Source organism: Phacochoerus africanus, chromosome 1, assembly GCF_016906955.1.
Source record: "Phacochoerus africanus isolate WHEZ1 chromosome 1, ROS_Pafr_v1, whole genome shotgun sequence".
NCBI classification, from domain to species: domain Eukaryota; kingdom Metazoa; phylum Chordata; class Mammalia; order Artiodactyla; family Suidae; genus Phacochoerus; species Phacochoerus africanus.
This window is the reverse complement of record NC_062544.1, coordinates 19,563,758-19,577,093: the sequence shown is the minus strand read 5'-3', so window position 1 is coordinate 19,577,093 and position 13,336 is coordinate 19,563,758. Positions and strand designations below refer to the sequence as shown.

Here is a 13,336-nt window from a genome sequence, read left to right as displayed (position 1 = left end):
TTTGGGGATAAAACTGACTTATTTTCAAATTACAGGTATGTGACTTTTTAATCACATTGCAAGTTTTTAATCACATTGAGTTTCCATTTTCTTTTCTTAATAATAGGAAGTAAAAGCACCTTACTCATAGGGCTATTTAGAGGATTAAATAATGCAAAATACATAAGGAGGTAGGCATTGTGCCCAGAGCACAGTCTAAGTGGTAGCCTTTATTTTAAATTACTAACATTTCTTTTGAAATGCCTTGCTTAAACGTACATTTGATTCTGTTTTATCGACTATAAGACTTAGTCTTGGAGTTCCCGTCGTGGCGCAGTGGTTAACGAATCCGACTAGGAACCATGAGGTTGCGGGTTCGGTCCCTGCCCTTGCTCAATGGGTTAACGATCCAGCGTTGCCGCGAGCTGTGGTGTAGGTTGCAGACGCGGCTCGGATCCCGCATTGCTGTGGCTCTGGCGTAGGCCAGTGGCTACAGCTCCGATTCAACCCCTAGCCTGGGAAGCTCCATATGCCGGGGGAGCGGCCCAAGAAATAGCAACAACAACAACAACAAAAAAGGCAAAAGACAAAAAAAAAAAAAAAAGACTTAGTCTTCTGTTCTCAGCCTAGAATGAGAGTGTTAGAATTGTTTATTTAATGCTAATAAAAGTATCTAATTTGCATATATTAATTTCTATGTCTTATTTATACTTAAAAGTTTCACATGCAGCTTTAGGTATTATATCATTGTTTATGTAATAAAAATATTTTCTCATATTAGGATCTTATAATTACTTTTTATTAAAATCTGAAATTCCTTGTATAAAAATTATTTCGATAGTATTGAAGAAACATTGATTAAATATAAGTCAAGTCAAATGGATTTTTTTTTTTACATTTTCTCCTTTCCCTCATCTCCACTGTCATTTTTATTCTGTAATTCTGGAACACAGACTATGATTTAAATAATTTAAAAATTCTAATTAGCAAAATGGGCAAATATAAGACTCAATTATGTGCTATTGTAAAAGAAAGAAAATGAGCCTTTCCTTAACTATGACTTTATTTTTAAAGATGTGTAGATTTAGTAATGCATCTCTATTAGGAATCTTTCAAATGACTGACTTTTAGGGTATTTTCTAGGCCCATATTAACCTGTCATCTTCATACTATGTTTTTCATCAATAGTTAAATGCAGTAAGAACCCAAGCTCAGACTAATGGCCTTAAGAGTGGGCAAGAATCCCAGGCTGTGAGAGGAAAGTTTAATCATATTCTCTACATTGTAGACTATAGAAGTGCCTTAAGCAGCAAAATTTATAACAAGTAGGTGTAACAGTGGTGACTTGTCAAATGCTGCCCTGAGTCAGGGATATTCCTCATTGGTTCTGTTTTCATCCTGAAGACTGGAGGAGTCTTTGCCCCTCACGCCCTGTGGACACTCCCTGACAAATGTCCAGAACTTTTGGATGTAGGCTTGTCCAACTGTGGTGAGGGTCAAAAAGATCCCAGCTGAGTCTCTTCTCCTCTACTTCCGGATCCTTCCTGGAGCTACTTACCACGGCCCCTTCCACTTCTCCAACCTCTTTAGAGCATCTGCTCTTAGAAGAAAACTTGCTTGGCAGTGGCTTCTTGGAGTCTTCATTAGCCCCTGAAATAGCAGAAAAAAAATGTGTATAGTATGGGTGGTGGTGGGGAGGCAGGGAGAAGAATATATAGAAAACAGATTTGTAACATCAGGTATATCTTGCCCTTCAAAGATTCTTAGCTACCTCAGATAAAAATAGCCTCTTCAAGTTAATTAAGGTGTTAGTATATTTTGTGGAAAAGTAAACTTTGTCAAGTAACCACTACTCTATTAAGGCACTGGGAGATATTAGTTGGAGATCTCCACTTGCTAGCATTTTTTTTTTGTCTTTTGTCTTTTTAGGGCCTCACCCGTGGCATATCGAGGTTCCCAGGGTAGAGGTCGAATCGGAGCTGTTGCTGTTGGCCTACGCCAGAGCCACAGCAATGCCAGATCTGAGCTGCATCTGCGACCTACACCACAGCTCATGGCAACGCTTGTTCCTTAACCCACTGAGCGAGGCAGGGATTGAACCTGCAACCTCATGTTTTCTAGTTGGATTCCTTTCTGCTGCACCAAGATGGGAACTCCACTAGCATTTCATTTAATGGCCATAGGTTCTGTTGAGTACAGGGCTCAAATCCAAGATCAATAATGAGAAGAATCTGCATTTGCCATATATTTCCCATGTGCCAGGCTGAGTGCTGAACTTAAATGTATATGATCTTATTTAGTTCTCTAACAACTCTGATATTATTATATTCAGAAATGAGGAATATCTTCTATATCTCCTGTCTGGCAACTACTTTTTACTATTTGCTAAATATACTTAACACAGAACTTGAATTTGGATTTTATAGCATTTTTAAAAAGTGTATATTTTGGAATACTTTAAATTTATTACTCAACTTCAGTAATCATCAACATTTTGCCTATGTTGCCTATTTACTTTCTGTTTGTCTGACCATTCAACAGATATTTATTGAGGACTTTCTAGGTGCCAGACCATTGTGTTTTGCAGTTCCAGATTAAAAATGTTACCATTAGGAGTCTGTTGTGGTTCAGTGGGATAAGAATTTAGCCGGTATCTATGAGGATGTGGATTTGATCCCTGGCCTTGCTCAGTGGGTTAAGGATACAGTGTTGCCACAAGCTGCTGCACAGGTTGAGGATGAGGCTTGAATATGGTGTTGCTGTGTCTGTGGTGTAGGGCAACAGCTGCAGCGCTGATTTGACCTCAAGCCTGGGAACTTCCAAATGCCACAGGTGTAGCCCTAAAAAAATAAGTAAGTAAATAAATAAATAAAATAAAATTGTTACCACAGGAAGGATCAAGATGGCAGAGGAGTAAGATGTGGCATTCACATTTTCCTGAAAATACATAAAAAAAAAAAATCTCCATGTAGAACAATTTGCACAGAACATCTACTGAACACTGATAGAAGACCTTAAACCTCCACATAGGGCAAGAAACCCTTCACATAACTGGGTAGAAAAAAGGGGGGAAAGAAAAGAGTGCAAGAGAGAGAAAAGGAGTTAGGATGGGACAAGCATTCCTGAGAGGGAGCTGTTAAAGAGGAAAGGACCCACACCCTGGGAAGCCACTTAACCAATGGGGAGATCACCTAGACAGGGACTTCCAAGTTTCGGAGAAAAGCTCAGCAGTTGGACTGAGGAGGGCAAAGCAGAGTGAGGGCCACACAGACTTATCTTTACCACCACCCCTGGACACTGCAGCCTGAGATGCTCGGGCAGGGACTGGGTGCTGAGACTCAGGCTCCTGAGGTCAGTTTCAGGGAGAGGACTAGGGTTGGCTGTGTGAAAACAGCCTGAGGGGCTAGGGAGTGGTGTATCATGGACTGAGAAGTGGAGCACCACAGCCAAAGGAGCACAGGAGGAGGTCTTGACCCACAGGAGAAACAAGGCACCATTGTGGAGGGTGAGAGGAGGAGGGCAGACCACCATAGGAATATCTTTTCCTGTGCACAAGCACCGACTCTCAGTAGGCGAAGTGCCTCTGGCACAGGCTACTGGTGGCAAGGCACCATTTGCATGGGCTACTGGTGATGGGGTGCCTCTTGTATGGGCTACAGGTGGCCAGGCACCTCTTGTGTGGGCTAAGGGCAGTGGCAGGGCGGGGGGGTGGGGGGTGGGCTAAGCACAATGCAGTGCCTCTTATGTGTTCTACAGACAATGGGGGCAAATCACAGCAACTATCTCAGACACCAGAGGTGAGCATGGCACACCACCACTAGGGGTCTGTGAACAGGCACCACCTGTGGCCCCAGTCACCTCAGAGTTTGGCAAAGAAGAGAGCACTGCAACTGAGCACCACCCGTTTTTGCTCTCATTTCCCTGGGAATGCATCCACCCTGCTTCTGCCACTGCCAGATGCTCCAGGTGCCACTACACTTGCCTGATCACAGTCACTTCCCAGGGCCCTGCAACTAGGAGCAGCCTGCACACCTTCCCATGTGTCCTTGCCACTGTCAAAGGCCCAGAAACCAGGCACTAGCTACTAGCCCTGTCCATTGCCTCCATCTCCCTGGAAGCACACACTGCACCCTAAAAATAAATAGTAAGCCCTCCCTCACAAAATACCCAGGGGTGCTTGTGCATATAAATAGCATTCCAAGACTACAGTAGTTTTTTCCCCTAAACTCAAAGAATAAGAAAAATATAAGCAAAATGAAGAAGCTCAGGAACGATTTCCAGTTAAAAGGACAGGAGAATTCATCTGAAGGAGCCAACAATGAAACAGACCTCTGTGGTCTAACAGAAACTGAGGTCAAAAAGGAGATAATGAAATACTGAAGGAATAAAGAGTGAATATGAAGGAATTAAGAGTGGATATGAACAGTAATGCAGATTACTTTAGAAAGGAGCAAGAAAATGTAAGGAGGACCCAAGAAAAATTATAAAATTCATTTGCAGAGACACAAGGTGAGTTAAAGTCACTAAAGAGCAGAATGAATAATAAAGAAGAATGAATTAGTGACTTGGAAGATAAAATAATGGAAATCACTCAGGACAGCAGACAGAAAACTAAATGAAAAATATGAAAACAATATAGGAAATCTGTGAGATAATAAAGTGGGCTAATCTATGCATAATAGGGTTTCCAGAAGGAGCAGAAAGAGAAAAGGGATTGAAATATTGAAGATACTATGGCTGAAAACTTTCCAAGTCTAAAGGAAATAGCTATCAAGATACAGGAAGCACAGAGGGCCCCAAGCAAATTGAACCCAAACAGGCCCACACCAAGACATATTATAATAATAACGGCAAACGTTGAATACAAAGAGAGGATTCTAACAGCAGCAAGAGAAAAATAAAATTAATTATAAGGGAATCCCTATAAGACTATGAGCTGATTTCTCTACAGAAACACTATAGGCCAAAGTTCTAAAAGGGAAAAATTTGCAGCCTACAATACTATACGAAGCAAGAATATCATTTAAAATAGAAGGAGAAATAAAGAATTTCTCCAACAAACAAAACTAAAAGTACAGCAATACTAAACACATTCTAAAAGAAATGCTGAAAGGGCGCCTCTAAATAAAAAAGAAGTAAGAAGAAATAGTATGGAGGAAATCACAAATGGAAAGAAATCACTTAAATAAGTCCATATACAGATCTAAAAGGAGAGGAAAAACCTATTGTAAAAGTGACAGTAAACACAAGGAATAGCAAAAGGAGAAACATGAAGAAGTTAAAAAAGGACTACAAAATCATAAAATGTGGGGAAGGAAAGTAAGAAAATCCAGACTCTCTCTGCCTTTTCTTTCATAGAAGGTGTTTGAGTCTATATGACTATCAGGCTAAAGCAAGCAGATGTAGGAAGGGGTTAATATACCTAAAAAACAGGGCAACCACAAAACAAAACCGAATATTACATTCACAAAAACTGAAGAAAAGTACTTAAGCATAAAATAAATGGAAATCATCCAACCAAAAAAAGAAAGGAACAAAGGAGAAACAAAACAGAATCAACTGGAAAACAACGTTTAAAATGGCAATAAGGTAGCTCCCATCGTGGCTCAGTGGTTAACAATTCCTCCTAGGAGCCAGGAGGTTGCAGGTTCGATACCTGGCATTGCTTAACGGGGTAAGGATCCAGCATTGCCATGAGCTGTGGTGTAGGTTGCAGACGCGGTTTGGATCCTGCATTGCTGTGGCTGTGGAGTAGGCCAGCAGCTACAGCTCTAATTGGACCTCTAGCCTGGGAACCTCCATGTGACATGGGAGTGGCCCTAGAAAAGGCAAAAAGACAAAATAAATAAATAAAATGGCAATAAATACACATGTAAGAATAATTACCTTAAATGTCAATGGACTGAATGCTCCAATCAAAACACACACAGTGGCAGATTGGATAAAAAAAACAAGAGCCTACAATATGCTGTCTACAAGAGACTCACCTTAGGGCAAAGGACACATATAAATTGAAAGGGAGGGGAAAATATACTTCATGTGAATGCAAAAGACAGGAAAGCAGGAGTTGCAATACTCATATCAGACAAAATAGACTTTAAAACAAAGGCCATAAAGCAAAAGAAGGACAGTATTTAATGATAAAAGGATCCATTCAAAAAGAGGATATTGCAATCATCAATATATATGCCCCTAATACAGGTTACCCAGATACATACAACAAATACTAACAGACATGAAATAAATTGATGGGAATACAGTAATTGTAGGATATTTTAACACCCCACTCACATAAATGGGCAGATCCTTTAGGCAGAAAATTAATAAGGCAACAGAGCTCCTAAATACACAATAGAAAAGTTGGACCTAATTGACATTTTCTGCACATTGCCTCCAAAAAAATCAGAATATATATTCTTTTCAAGTGCACATGGAACACTCTCAAGGACTGACCACATACTGGGGCACAAAAGTAATCTCAACAAATTTAAGCATATAGAAATTATTTCAAGGATCTTCTCTGACCACAAATGGCATGAAACTAGAAATCAGCCACAGGAAAAGAAATGAGAAAAAATTGACTACATGGAGATTAAACAACAAGGGAATCAAAAGGGAAATTTAAAAATACCTTGAGACAAATGATAATGAAAACACCACCATTCAAAATGTTTGGGATGCCAAAAAAAGCAGTGCTCAGAGGGAAGTTCATAGCAATACAGGCCCTTCTCAGAATAGAAGAAAAATCTCAAATCAACAACTTAACCTACCACTTAAAAGAATTGGAAAAAGAACAAACAAAACCTAATGTCAGCAGAAGGAAGGAAATCATAAAGATCAAAGAGGAAATCAATAAAGTAGAGATTCTGAAAAGAATAGAAAAATTAATAAAACCAAGAGGTGGTTCTTTGAAAGGGTAAACAAAATTGACAAACCTCTGGCCAGACTCACCAAGAAGAAGGGAGAAAAAACTCAAACAAAAACAAGAAATGAAAAAGGAGAAATCTCAATGGATACTGCAGAAATACAAAAAACCATAAGAGAATACTATGAACAATTATATTCCAACAAATTTGACAACCTAGAAGAAATGGACAACTTTCTAGAGAAAGCCCACCAAAACTGAATCAAGAAGAAATAAATCGGAGTTCCCGCCGTGGCGCAGTGGTTAACGAATCCGACTAGGAACCATGAGGTTGCGGGTTCGGTCCCTGGCCTTGCTCAGTGGGTTAACGATCCGGCGTTGCCGTGAGCTGTGGTGTAGGTTGCAGACGCGGCTCGGATCCCGCGTTGCTGTGGCTCTGGCGTAGGCCGGTGGCTACAGCTCCGATTCAACCCCTAGCCTGGGAACCTCCATATGCCGCGGGAGCAAGAAATAGCAACAACAACAACAACAACAAAAAAGACAAAAAAAAAAAAAGAAGAAGAAATAAATCAATTGAACAGACTAATCATTAGAAACAAAATTGAATATGTAATAAAAACACTTCCTACAAACAAAAGTCCAGGATCAGATGAATTCTTAGGTGAATTCTACCAAACATACAAAGAAGAGCTTATATCCATCCTTCTTAAACTTTTCCCAAAGTTTAAAGAAGAAGAAACACTCCCAAAGACATTCTATGATGCCACCATCACCCTAATTCCAAAACCAGACAAAGATATCACCAAAAAAGAAAACTATAGGCCAATATCTTTGATGAATATAGATGCAAAAATTCTCAACAAAATTTTAGCCAACCAAATCCGACAACATATAAAAAAGACCATACATCATAACCAAGTGGGATTCATCCCAGGTTCAAAAGGATGGTTCAACATGTGCAAATCAATCAACTTCACACACATTTAACAAAAGAAAAGTCAAAACCACGTGATCATCTCAACAGATGCAGAAAAACTGGAGTTCCTGTCATGGCTCAGTGGAAACGAATCTGACTAGTACCCCATGAGGATGCAGGTTCAATCCCTGGTCTTGCTCAATGATTAAGGATCTGATGTTACTCTGAGCTGTGGTGTTGGTCGCAGACATGGCTTAGATCTGGCATTGCCTTGGCTGTGGTGTAGGCCAGCAGCTACATCTCTGATCCAACCTCTTCCACCCCTAGCCTGGGAACCTCCAAATGTAGCAAGTCTGGCCCTAAAAAGACCAAATGAAAAAAAAAAAAAGATGCAGAAAAGGCATTTGAAAAAATCCAACATCCAATCATGATAAACACTTTTTTTTTCAAAGTGGGCATAGTGGTAACACACCTTAACGTAATGAAAGCCATTTATAACAAACCCACAGCAAATATAATATTCAGTGGAGAAAAGCTGAAAGCCTTCCCACTAACATCTTGAACAAGACAAGGATGCCCACTCCCGCCAGTTTTTTCAACGTAGCATTGGAAGTCCTAGCCACGGCAATCAGACAAATAAAAGAAATAAAAGGTATCCAAACTGGAAGAAAAGAGGTAAAATTGTAATGCTATGCAGAGGACATGATACTATATATAGAAAACCCTAAGGATTCCACACAAAATCTACTCTAACGGATAAATGAATTCAGCAAAGTAGCAGGATACAAAATTAACATTCAGAAATTGGTTGCATTTCTGTATACTAACAATGAAATATTAGAAAATGAATATAAAAATACAATACCTTTTAAAATCGCACCCCCAAAATTTAAAAATACCTAGGAATAATCCTGACTAAAGAGGTTGAAAGATTTAAATGCTCAGAACTATAAAACATTAATCAAGGAAATTAAAGAGGTTGTAAAGAAATGGAAAGATATCCCATGCTCCTGGATTGAAAGAATTAATATCGTAAAAATGGCCATACTACCCATAGCAATCTATAGATTCAATGCAATCCCTATCAAATTACCCATGACATTTTCCGCAGAACAAGAACAAACAATCCAATTTTTTTTTTTTTTTAATAAAAGACCCACAATTGCCAAAGCAATCCTGAGGGGGGAAAAAAAAAAAAAAAAGCAGGAGGCATAACTCTCCGAGATTTCAGGCAATATTACAAAGCTACAGTATTGCAGACAGTGTGGTATTGGTACAAGAACAAACATACAAATCAATGGAACAGAATAGAGAACCCAGAAATAAACCCAGACACCTATGGTCAAATAATCTTCAACAAAAGAGGCAAGAATATAAAATGGGGAAAAGATAGTCTCCTTAGCAGGTGGTGCTGGGAAAACTGGACAGTTACATGTAAATCACTGAAACTAGAACACACCCTCACACCATGCACAAAAATAAACTTAAAATGGCTTAAAGACTTAAATATAAATCAAGGCACCATCAAACTCCTAGAAAAGAACATAGGCAAAGCATTCTCTGACATAAACTATTCAAATGTTTTCTTTTTTCTTTTCTTTTCTTTTCTATTCTTTTTTTTGCCATTTCTTGGACTGCTCCTGTGGCATATGGAGGTTCCCAGGCTAGGGGTCGAATTGGAGCTGTACCCACCAGCCTACCCAGAGCCACAGCAACATGGGATCCGAGCCGCGTCTACAACCCACACCACAGCTCACGGCAATGCCAGATCATTAACCCACTGAGCTAGGCCAGGGATCGAACCTGCAACCTCATGGTTCCTAGTCAGATTCATTAACCATTGATCCACGATGGGAACTCTGAAAAAATAAGAATCTTAATAAAAAATGTTACCATTTAGGGCCATAGGCTGTGTTGGCTATTGTTCTCTGTGAAGATAAGGGGTTGGAAGGATCAGCTGGGTTGTTTTCCAGGTGCATCTCTTCTCTAGTCCGAAGCCCACACTGAAGGTGTCTCTGCGGTGTGCTGCTTTTGTAGGAGAAGGAGGGAGGGGGGAGAGATAACAGTTTCCTTCCTTATGTAGCTTTCTACCTATGCTGCTAATCTTTCTCACAAAAGTGCATGTGTGTGTACACACGGTTTTGACAGAGTTGAGATTTGGGAAGCTTGGCCTTTAACTCCTTTTTTTTTTTTTTTTTTTTTGCTTTTTAAGGCCATACTCTCGGCATGTGGAGTTTCCCAGGCTAGGGGTCCAACCGGAGCTACAGCCGTAGGCCTACACCACAGTCACAGCAATGCCACTGACTCATCTGTGACCTACACCACAGCTCATGGCAACATTGGATCCTTAACTTATTGAGTGAGGCCAGGGATCGAACCCAAAACCTCATGGTTCCTAGTCAGATTCGTTTCCGCTGTGCCACGATGGGAACTCTGCCTTTAACTCTTGAAAGTCAAGAGTTTTCCTCATTTCTTTAGCCTTTTAATTATTTTTTAAACAGCCTTTTAATTTTTTAACTCATGATCTGAGTTTCGACTTAGCCAAATTAAGAGGCTGGTGCAAAGGGCATTCCCCCCCCCCCAAAGAAAAAAAATCAACATTATGTGCAAAGGCATGGAAGAAAGAAAAGGTAAGTTGATTTCTACAAATGAAATATAGACTACAATGGCAAAAGCATGGAGGGTGTTGGGGGGGAGGTGTCTAGAGATGAAACAGGGAGAGAAGAAACTGCTTATCCTGAAGGGTCAGGGATACCATATATACTACTATTGGAATTTTGGACTTTATTCTATAGGCTTTAAGAAAACTGTGGAATTTAAAGAGGATCCCACATTTGGATTTGTGATTTAGAATGACCATTTAGCATCAGTGTGGACATTGGAAAGGAGGCACCAAAAGTAGAGTCAGGAAGAGCAGTTAAAAGACCAGTGCTACATTTTAGATTCCACATATAAGTGATATCATATGGTATTTGTCTTTCTCTTTCTGACTGACTTCACTTGGTATGAGAATCTCCACTATTCAGCATCCATGTCGCTGCAAATGGCATTATTTTATCTTATTCTATTTTATTTTTTATGGCTGAATAGAAGTCTATTGTATATATGTACCACATCTTCTTAATCCATTTATCTGTCAATGGGCATTCAGGTTGTTTCCATGTCTTGGCTATTGTGAATAGTGTTGCAATGAACATAGGGGTGCATTTATCTTTTTTAGAGAAAGTTTTGTATGGAGTTTTATAGTATATGGCCTTACATTTAGGTCTTTAATCCATTTTGTATTTATTTTTGTGTATGGTGTTAGAGAATGTTCTAATGATATCACTTATGTGGAATCTAAAATATATCACAAATGAACCTATGTACAAAACACAAACAGACTCATGGATATAGAGAACAGACTTATGGTTGCCAAGGGGGATGGAGGGAAGAAATGAGACAGACGGGAGTTTAAGGTTGGTAGATGCAAACTCCTACATTTAAAGAGGATAAGTGATTCTCTGCTTGGGCCTCCCTCCTTTTCTACTCCTTTCTCCTCCCACTCCCTCTCCCCTCTCTTTCCCTCTCCCTTTCTTTCCTCTCCATTTACCTTCTCCCTTCTCTCTCTCTCAGCTTCCTAACATTAAGGTGAAAATGTTGCTATCAGTGACTTCCAGGTCTGGGATTTCGACTTTTGGCTATAACAAGAACAACAAGAGGGTAAAAGAGAAATTTAAGCAATTCTGTGTTTTGTAACATGAATCCATGCTGGCGGTGACCTGTCTCATGACAAGTGAGACTGCATAAAATTGAAGAAGTACACTGTTCCTGTGGTAAAAGATGACCTCAGTGATGGTGATGACATCCTTCTCTCGGGTAAAAGGTCTGTGAGACAGACAGCTGCTCTACCTCCTCCCCTATCTGGGGGGACCACTGTGAAATGCACTGTGACATATTTGTCAGGACCTTACCTTGAGGTTAACCTGGACCAAGGTACCCAATCCTCTCAGCTCTGGTTCCATCAGCCCCAGTGGCTTGTGTTCTCAGATTCACTCAATCCCTTCATTGTAAGAGAACTTCAGGCTTGTGGTTGATCTCCTGTCCTTTAAGTGTGTGGCAGTATTTCTCTTCTTGCTCAAAATAAGTGAGAGTAGATACCCCAAGAGTTTGGGGATGGACCTCCAGACTGACTTCAGCAATAATTTAGTCCTGCCAAAATACCTGCCAGGGGAGAAAATCTCAAACTCTTCGGTGTTTGCTGAAGTCTGTGACATGGTGGTCACAGGAAAGAAAATCTTGGATGGAAATACACCAATGACACCACTGAGAAAAATAACTTGCCAAAAATGCATGATCAGAATCACTACATTATGAAAGCTCTGTCCAAGGAAGCTGCGTTCCCTTTGGCTTATGTCATGGTCATTCACAAAGACTTTGATACATTTGAGAGGCTCTTCAGGGCTATTGATATGCCTCAAAATGTCTCTTGTGTTCATGTGGATGAGAAAGCCGCCTTGGCTTTCAAAGATGCGGTGGGAAGGCTATTGAGATGCTTCCAAATGCCTTTCCGGCTTCCAAGAGGGAGTTTGTGGTCTACGCAGGAATTTCCAGGCTCCAGGCTGATGTGAATTGCATCAATGATATAGCGGCTTCGGAGGTCCCCTGGAGGTATACCGTCAACACCTGTGGGCAAGATTTCTTCCTGAAAACAGGGAGATTTTTCAGTATATGAAAGGATTTAAAGGGAAAAACATCACCTCAGGAGTGCTGCCCCCTCCTCATGCCATCAGAAGGACCACCTATGAGCACTTGGAGCAGAGGTACCATTTGTTTTCCTTCATGGGGTGGACTTGGATAAGAAAAATGCCTCCTCCGCATAATCTCACCATTTACTTTTGCTAACTTCCTTCTTCAAGACCAGAGGGCCATTGATTTACTTGCCTGGTCAAAGAACACCTACTCTCCTGATGAACATTTCTGGGTGATGCTTAATAAGGATTCCACGTGTCCCTGGCTCCATGCCAAATGCGCTGTGGACTGGTAACCTCAGAGGTGCGAAGTGGGTTGACATGGAAGATAAACACGGAGACTGGCCATTACGATTGTAGCCACTACGATCAAGGCATCTTTATCTATGGAAACGGAGACTTAAAGTGGTTGATTAGTTCATCAAGCCTCCTTGCTAACAAGTTTGAGCTCACTACGTACCCTCTTATTGTGGAATGCCTAGAACTGAGGTTTTGAGAAAGAACCCTAAATCAGAGTGAAAGTGAAATACTGTTCAGCTGGTGTTTTTTGATCTGCTGCCACTCACAATTGAATTCAAATTGCAGCTGGGCAGGAAAACCTTTGTGAGAGAATTTTGCCTGGGTTATATTATCAGTCTCAGGACCTGACTCCATTATTACATGTTAAACTATCCACTGGACACTGCGAAATATCCTATCAGGATGGTTGTCCAGAGTGATCCTGGCACTTTGGTCCCTCTGGCAGTTTCTGGAGGTTCCTCCCTCTATCAGGCTGATGTTCTGATCAATGATAAATTTAACCTCTCATCAGATTTGCATCAGATACTTATGTAAATATTCTAATGA

General features: G+C 40.4%; 1 pseudogene; it reads left to right on the top strand.

Annotated features, from left to right (window-relative positions):
* Window positions 1–12,088: 12,088 nt before the first annotated feature.
* Window positions 12,089–13,097, top strand: LOC125137987 (N-acetyllactosaminide beta-1,6-N-acetylglucosaminyl-transferase-like; annotated as a pseudogene).
* The last annotated feature ends 239 nt before the right edge of the window (window positions 13,098–13,336 follow it).